The 9,333-nt window shown below is 43.8% G+C and overlaps 1 pseudogene; it reads left to right on the forward strand.

Moving 5' to 3' along the window:
* Positions 1 to 3,975: 3,975 nt before the first annotated feature.
* On the forward strand, positions 3,976 to 6,834 carry LOC113836542 (annotated as a pseudogene).
* The last annotated feature ends 2,499 nt before the right edge of the window (positions 6,835 to 9,333 follow it).

Raw genomic sequence — 9,333 nt, forward strand, 5'->3', positions numbered from 1 at the left:
TGGTAGAACATTATTTTAAGGTGTGTGACTTTTGTTTATGCTACATTTGTTTAACTCTGTGAAGCTGTGTTACTGTGCCTGTCTAAAAACACCTGATGGTCCTAGTAAAGAGCTGAATGGCCAACAGTGAGACGGGAACAAGGATAGGCAGGGTCTGGCAGGCAGAGAGTATAAATAGGAGGAGAACCGAGGAAGAAGAGGAGCAAGATAGAACAAGGAGAAGAAGGACCTCAGGGGCCAGACACCCAGACAGCCATGGAGTAAGAAAGAAAGATATACAGAATTAAGAAAGATAAAAGCCCAGAGGGAAAAGGTAGACAGGTTAGTTTAAGTTAAGAAAATCTGACTAGCAACAAGCCAAGCTAAGGTCGGGCATTCATAAGTGATAAGAAGTCTGTGTAAGATTTATGTGGCAGCTGGGCGGTAGGCACCCCCACTTTCTCTTCTGTCAGCTTCAGTGTATCTACCTGGATTTATGTTGAGATCTTTGATCTACTTGGACTTGAGTTTTGTGCATGGTGATAGATATGGATCTATTTGCAATTTTCTACATGTTGACATCCAGTTACGCCAGCACCATTTGTTGAAGATGCTTTCTTTTTTCCCATTGTACCGTTTTGGCTTCTTTGTTTAAAAAAATCAGGTATTCACAGGTGTCAGGGTTTTCAATTCGATTCTGTTGGACCATGTGTCTGTGTCAATGATTGGCAAAATCAACCATGACCACATCTATACACATCTCACTTTGGGGAATGGGGGAGGAGTCTCAATGGGACAAAGTTGGAAAGTGAGAAATGGTGCAGTGGTTGAGTTCTGCTGCCAGCACCTATGTTGGGCAGCCCACAATGGCCTGTAACCTCTGCTATAGGGGATCTAATGCCTTCTTCTGGCCTCTGAGGGCATCTGTAAGCATATGGCATTGTGTGTGTGTGTGTGTGTGTGTGTGTGTGTGTGTGTGTATGTGCATGTGTGTGTGTGTGTACAGAAATAAAACTAAGTCTTTTTTAAAAATAGTACAACACACTAGAATCAAAGAATCCCTTTTGGGGAGTGTAGTTTATTAACAGATAAAGCCTAAATTAGGTGATAAGAAGCCTCAGTGGAGTCTGGCTTGTCTGGGATAGGAGATAAAAGTGTTGAAGTCTAGAAGAGCTGCCCACCTGCACTCCTTGTTTCCTTGCCCAAGTAAGCCTCTGGCAGAAGAAAGTTCAGCATGTTATCACATGCTGTGAATCTTATCACACAAAACAGCACTGTAAAAGCACAAGCTAGCCTTTAATGGCACCAAGACTGCAGTTAAAAGATGGCTCAGTCAGTAAAGTGTAAGTCATAAAAGAACGAGGAACTGAGTTCATGTCCCCATCACCTATGTAAAAGGCAGCTGCCGTGACAGGAGGAAGCCTGGCATTCACTGCCTCGGCAGGCTACACTAGTCAGTAAGTTCCAGATTCAGTGAGGGACTTTTGTCTCAAAATAGTAGGTGTTGGCACACACCATTAATACTAATACTTGGGAGTCAAGGTAGGTGGAACTCTGTGAGTTCAAGGCCAGCCTGGTCTGGTGGTATACATAGGGAGTTCCAGGCCAGACAGAGCTGCACAGGAAAAACCTATCTTTAAAAAAAACAGTGGAAAGCAACTGAGGAAGACATTCAAAGATGACCTCTGGTCTCCTCACACATATGCATGGATAGCATATATGCACCATATGTGCACACATACAGAGAGAGGGAGAAAGAGGGGGTGATTGTAATGATAAGTCTTTCCGCCAAAGCCACCCAAGCCTTGCCGCCATGTGGGTGCTTTACACCAGCTGCCCTAGTTCCACCCACCACATTAGGGCCCCAAATAATACACAGAGACTTACATTTATTTTACAATGCTGCTAGCCAATTGACTAGGATTTCTTATATGCTAGCTTAGTCTTAATTATCAACCATAATCATAAGACATAGAGGATGCCTTCTGCCTGCTCTCTTCTCTCTGGAGCCACCATGTAAGCCTGGGAAGAGGACGCCAGCAGAAGGCATCCTCTATGTCTTATGATTATGGTTGATAATTAAGACTAAGCTAGCATATAAGAAATCCTAGTCAATTGGCTAGCAGCATTGTAAAATAAATGTAAGTCTCTGTGTATTATTTGGGGCCCTAATGTGGTGGGTGGAACTAGGGCAGCTGGTGTAAAGCACCCACATGGCGGCAAGGCTTGGGTGGCTTTGGCGGAAAGACTTATCATTACAATCACCCCCTCTTTCTCCCTCTCTCTGTATGTGTGCACATATGGTGCATATATGCTATCCATGCATATGTGTGAGGAGACCAGAGGTCATCTTTGAATGTCTTCCTCAGTTGCTTTCCACTGTTTTTTTTAAAGATAGGTTTTTCCTGTGCAGCTCTGTCTGGCCTGGAACTCCCTATGTATACCACCAGACCAGGCTGGCCTTGAACTCACAGAGTTCCACCTACCTTGACTCCCAAGTATTAGTATTAATGGTGTGTGCCAACACCTACTATTTTGAGACAAAAGTCCCTCACTGAATCTGGAACTTACTGACTAGTGTAGCCTGCCGAGGCAGTGAATGCCAGGCTTCCTCCTGTCACGGCAGCTGCCTTTTACATAGGTGATGGGGACATGAACTCAGTTCCTCGTTCTTTTATGACTTACACTTTACTGACTGAGCCATCTTTTAACTGCAGTCTTGGTGCCATTAAAGGCTAGCTTGTGCTTTTACAGTGCTGTTTTGTGTGATAAGATTCACAGCATGTGATAACATGCTGAACTTTCTTCTGCCAGAGGCTTACTTGGGCAAGGAAACAAGGAGTGCAGGTGGGCAGCTCTTCTAGACTTCAACACTTTTATCTCCTATCCCAGACAAGCCAGACTCCACTGAGGCTTCTTATCACCTAATTTAGGCTTTATCTGTTAATAAACTACACTCCCCAAAAGGGATTCTTTGATTCTAGTGTGTTGTACTATTTTTAAAAAAGACTTAGTTTTATTTCTGTACACACACACACACATGCACATACACACACACACACACACACACACACACACACACACACAATGCCATATGCTTACAGATGCCCTCAGAGGCCAGAAGAAGGCATTAGATCCCCTATAGCAGAGGTTACAGGCCATTGTGGGCTGCCCAACATAGGTGCTGGCAGCAGAACTCAACCACTGCACCATTTCTCACTTTCCAACTTTGTCCCATTGAGACTCCTCCCCCATTCCCCAAAGTGAGATGTGTATAGATGTGGTCATGGTTGATTTTGCCAATCATTGACACAGACACATGGTCCAACAGAATCGAATTGAAAACCCTGACACCTGTGAATACCTGATTTTTTTAAACAAAGAAGCCAAAACGGTACAATGGGAAAAAAGAAAGCATCTTCAACAAATGGTGCTGGCGTAACTGGATGTCAACATGTAGAAAATTGCAAATAGATCCATATCTATCACCATGCACAAAACTCAAGTCCAAGTAGATCAAAGATCTCAACATAAATCCAGGTAGATACACTGAAGCTGACAGAAGAGAAAGTGGGGGTGCCTACCGCCCAGCTGCCACATAAATCTTACACAGACTTCTTATCACTTATGAATGCCCGACCTTAGCTTGGCTTGTTGCTAGTCAGATTTTCTTAACTTAAACTAACCTGTCTACCTTTTCCCTCTGGGCTTTTATCTTTCTTAATTCTGTATATCTTTCTTTCTTACTCCATGGCTGTCTGGGTGTCTGGCCCCTGAGGTCCTTCTTCTCCTTGTTCTATCTTGCTCCTCTTCTTCCTCGGTTCTCCTCCTATTTATACTCTCTGCCTGCCAGACCCTGCCTATCCTTGTTCCCGTCTCACTGTTGGCCATTCAGCTCTTTACTAGGACCATCAGGTGTTTTTAGACAGGCACAGTAACACAGCTTCACAGAGTTAAACAAATGTAGCATAAACAAAAGTCACACACCTTAAAATAATGTTCTACCATATCACACAGGTGTATTTTTTCTTTGAACTTACAGACATGGACAATTTCCTGCTGGCTGTGATGGCCTATGACCGTTTTGTGGCCATATGCCACCCTTTATACTACACAACCAAGATGACCCATCAGCTCTGTGTCCTCCTTGTGGTCGAGTCATGGGTGTTATCCAGCCTGAATCTCTGTTGCACACCCTGCTCATGGCTTGACTCTCATTCTGTGCAGACAACATCATTCCTCACTTCTTCTGTGACGCCACTCCCCTCCTGAAACTCTCCTGCTCTGACACACACCTCAATGAGCTGATGCTTCTTACAGAGGGAGCTGTGATCATGGTCACCCCATTTGTCTGCATCCTGATCTCCTACATCCACATCACCTCTGCTGTTCTGAGAGTCTCATCCACAAGGGGAAGGTGGAAAGCCTTCTCCACCTGCAGCTCCCACCTGGCTGTGGTCTGCCTCTTCTATGGAACCATCATATCCCTGTATTTCAACCCCTCCTCCTCTCACTCAGCTGGGAGTGACATGGCAGCTGCTATGATGTACACAGTGGTGACCCCCATGCTGAACCCTTTCATCTACAGCCTGAGGAACAGGGACTTGAAAGTGCTTACCATGAAATCATTTTGTGTGTAATGTGAAAAAGCCAATGAAGCCACAATGGGAACTGATACTCAAGAATTCATTTTGACTTTTTAGGGCTTTTGTTTTGTTTTTCTAGAGAAAAGCATGAGAGTCCACAAAGTCTGGTACACCAAATTCAGGCAGGACCTAGCCCCTCCCCGCCTGCATCCAGGCTGAGCAAGGGAATGCCAGTTCATGCACCCAGGATAAGTAGTATGTAAAGTGAAAAAATAATTCAAAGAAAAAAAAAAGAATCTTCCGTGCCATATGCAAAGCTGTAGTTCACTTATTCGTATTGTCCTTGAGGATCATATAGTCTTAATATTATCCATATCTACATATTTTTCACCTTGTTTGTGGACATTAATTTTATTTTCAGAATTTTGCATCCATGTAATATCCCTACAAATATTAGATTTTTGATAAAAATTTGGAGAAATATGAAGAAAAGAAAACTGGTTGTTGGCTTCTGCCAGGGAAACAGGTGGGCTGACTCCAGATCATCATCTCTGCTTCTGTTCTTCCAGATCCAACCCCCCAGTCTCATCCCCAGTCCTAAGTGTCAGCCCCAAATATTCAGAAAAACATTTTACTTAAAATCCACAGTGGCCACACCTATCAGTTCCACATAAAATTTCCCATCAGGCAACACACAATCTCAGACCAGCAAAACCAAAAGAAGGGAAATACACACATAGAGACCATTACCACCCCCCCAACAACAAAATAGATGTGGAAACAGAATCCATCCCATTACATCTAAGAAACATACTTCATCATCAAGGATAGACATTACCTCAGAGTAAAGGATAAGAAAAAGATACCAAGCAACTGGACCTAGGAAACAAGCTGATGTAGACATGTTAATATATAATATCCAACAAAATAGACTTCAAGCCAAAAATAACCAGAAGAGATAGGGAAGGACACTACATACTCATGAAAGGAAAAATCCACAAAGATGACATTTTAATTCTTAACATCTATGCCCCAAACACAAAGGCATCCAAGTTTATAAAAGGAGCATCACTATGATGGCTATTCTTGGTTGCCAACTTGTTTATATCTGGAATGAACTACAATCAGGAAATGGAGGGCACACTTATGATCCCAATCTTGAGTCAGGAAGACAATATGTCTTTTCCCTGGATCTTGAGGATGGATGACACATACCTTTAATCCAGACCTCGAGGCAGGAAGGCACACCTTTAATTTGGGCCACACCTTCTGCTGGAAGCCTATATAAGAACTATGGAAGTGTAAGACCCCCAGAAAGCTCAGGCCTCCAGGATCTCAGCCCAGGACCTCTGTCACCCCAATCACCAGGCAGAGGCGAAAGCTTGATGCAAACTGCATGAGGCTTTATTATAGTTTAACGAGCTAACCCCATTTAACTTGGGTCTTTCATCCATCCACCATGGTGGATGGCTACAAAAGACAGCTCGAAGGGGCTGCATAGAGATCTTATAGGGCAGCATAAGGGGAGTGTCTAGGAGGGCTTGCCCTGTGTTGATTGGCCAACTGGTTGTTATGGTCCATAGGCCCTCCCAGGGTGGTTGCTATGCTCTGTGCGTCATTGCTGTGCGCTTGTCCATAAAGCACACCCAGAGCCATAAAGCATAGCGCCACCAGGTAACTTCTGATTGGTTCCTTGCTACGAGGCAGGCACCTAACCTCTAGTGACCAAGGCAAGGTCAGACAAGCACATATTCGGCTGTTATGGCTGCCGAAAGGGGCAGGCATCTGACCTTAGTGACCAAGACAAGGTTAGGCAAATGTGTGTTTGGCTGTAATGGCTGCTGAAATAGGGAGCTGGTCCCTTCATAAGAAGGAAGGGTTTCTTTGTTCTTTGCCTCCTCTTTCTCTAGATTCTTTGGATGGCGCTCCTATCTGCAACCTTTTCCTTGCCTCCTTATTAAGGCTTCCCTGTGTTGCTGCAAATGGCCTCAGTCTAGCTCAGTGGCCAAAGCCAGCACACTTGATTTTCAAATTCTCTTGTTAGACCCCAGGAAAACTCAGGTATCCAGGGTCCCAGGTCACAACCACGGTCATCCCAATCACCAGGCGGATTCGAGAGCTTGCTGCAAACTGCATGAGGCTTTATTGTAATTTAACGAGCTAACCCCATGTTATCTTGGGTCTTTCATCCACCCACCATGGCGGATGGCTAGCAAAGACTCTGAGAAGCCACAGTACCGAGATCTTATAGGGCAGCGTAAGGGGAGTGTCTAGGGGTATGCACAGGCTCACTATTGGTGTACCCTTCAGGCTTGGAGGGCTTGCCCTGTGTTGATTGGCCAACTGGTTGTTATGGCCCATAGGCCCTCCCAGGGTGGTTGCTATGATCTGTGCATCATTGCTGTGTGCTTGTCCGTAAAGTACACCCAGGGTTGTAAAGCATAGAGCCACCAGCTAACTTCTGATTGGTTCCTTGTCACGAGGCAGGCATCCAGGACAAGGTCATACAAGCATGGGTGTTTGACTGCTATGACTGCCGAAAGGGGAGCTGGTCCTTTCACTCTCAAATCCTAAACACCTCTGCCACTGCACAAATAAAACATCCCAAATTTGGTACATCTGAGCTTTCTCTGCTGTACACCCCTAAAAGTCTCTTGTTGCAGAATATTCTTTTATTAGTGAAGATACCCTTTATTAGTGAAGATGTGTCACTGTGATTGGTTTAATAAGAGCTGAATGGCCATTAGCCAGGCAGGAAAAGGACTTCTGGGGACAGAGTTCTGGGAGGAAGAAAGGAGGAATCTCCAGCCAGATGTTGAGGAAGCAGGATGGGCAGTTCAGAGTAAAAGAAACCCAGCCATATAAAATAGCATAGATTAAAAGATGTAGGTTAATTTAAATTATAAGAACTAAGGGGACAAGCCTAGGCTAAGGCAATCTTTCATAATTAATAAAAGTCTCCATGTTATTTTTTGTGAGATGGCAGCTTAAAGAAAAATCTATCTATAGCTGGGCAGTGGTTGGTGCACACCTTTAGTCCCAGCACTCGGGAGGCAGAGGCAGGCAGATCTCTTTGAGTTCTTGACCAGCCTGGTCTACAAGAGCTAGTTCCAGGAAAGCCTCCAAAGCCACAGAGAAAGCCTGTCTTGAAAAAACAAAACAAAAATCTATCTACAGTCTCTTATTTTTAAGCTTTTTCTACTTTTTCACTCTTCAAAACCTTAATCTTTATGATTTCTCTGTACTCTACTTTTAAGAAATCTTTTTAAACTATTGTGTAAACACTTATCTCATTATTTGTAAATGCTTTATTGTGATTAAAGAATCTATAAGCACTGTAGTAAAAAGCATAAAACTTGTAATGAAAGCTTGAAACTTAATTTGCTATATATGATTAAACTCTTATTTAGAAAAATAGGTCTACTTACTGTATATGTAACAATTTCAACTCTTGTTTAGGATAATAGATGTTTTTAAATAGCTACAATATGACTTGCCTCCATCTTGGCTGATGACCTCATTAGGATAGAAGCAACCATGTGACTGGCAGCCATCTTTACTAAGGTTAGGAAAGTGCTTGCAATGCAACTTCACCACCTCTTGAGTAAGATGGCTGCATGGCATAAACCAACCAAGGCAGCAATCATAGGATTTCTTAGTCCTACTGAGCCCTTGGTTTATCATGCTCTCTACTTTTTAGACTAAGAAGACAGCAGCAGGTCTCCAAAATATTTTGGATTGCTATGAGTTCTTTTAATTTTATGTGCATTGATGTGTTGCCTGCATGCATGTCTGTGTGAGGGTGTCTGGTCTTGGAGTCATAGACAGTTGTGAGCTGCCATGTGGGTGCTGGGAATTAAACCTGGGTCCTCTAGTAGAGCAGTCAGTGCTCTTAAAACCAGTGAGCCATCTCTCCAGCCCTAGTATGAATCTTTGTATGATAAATCCTAAGGTTATAAAGGTCTACTCAGATTAACAAAAGCTAATTTAGAGATATACAGCTAATTACTTCTATCTTTGCTAACTGTTCAATAACAGGCTTCAAATAAATTTTAAATAAGAACCAACATATTGAAGGAACCGGCTTCCCTTTTGGCAGCCATGACAGCCGAACACGTGCTTGCCATAAACCTGCCTTGGTCACTTAGAGGTCAGATGCCTGTCTTGTGACAAGGAACCTTAGTCACTTAGAGGTCAGATGCCTGTCTTGTGACAAGGAACCAATCAGAAGTTAGTTGGTGGCGCTATGCTTTACGACCCTGGGTGTGCTTTACGGACAAGCGCACGACAATGACGTAGAGAGCATAGCAACCACCCTGGGAGGGCCTATGGGCCATAACAACCAGTTGACCAATCAACACAGGGCAAGCCCTCCAAGCCTGGAAGCACACCAATCGTGAGCCTGTGCGTAAGCCTGTGCATACCCCTAGACACTCCCCTTACGCTGCCCTATAAGATCTTTTGGGAGACCCAAGGAGCCGTCTTTTCTAGCCGTCCGCCATGGCAGGTGGGTGAAAGACCCGAGCTAACATAGGGTTAGCTCGTTAAATTACAATAAAGCCTCGTGCAGTTTGCAGCAAGCTCTCGAATCCACCTGGTGATTGGGGTGACCGAGAACCTGGCCTGAGACCCCGGATACTTGAGTTTTCGGGGGTCTAACAATATGTTTGATTAACCTTGATTAAAGTTTATAAATTCCTAAGGTTATAAAGGTCTTCTTAGGTTAGCAGAAACTGACTTAGAGATGTATGTCTAACCACTTACAACT

This window comes from Cricetulus griseus, chromosome 7 (assembly GCF_003668045.3).
Source record: "Cricetulus griseus strain 17A/GY chromosome 7, alternate assembly CriGri-PICRH-1.0, whole genome shotgun sequence".
NCBI classification, from domain to species: domain Eukaryota; kingdom Metazoa; phylum Chordata; class Mammalia; order Rodentia; family Cricetidae; genus Cricetulus; species Cricetulus griseus.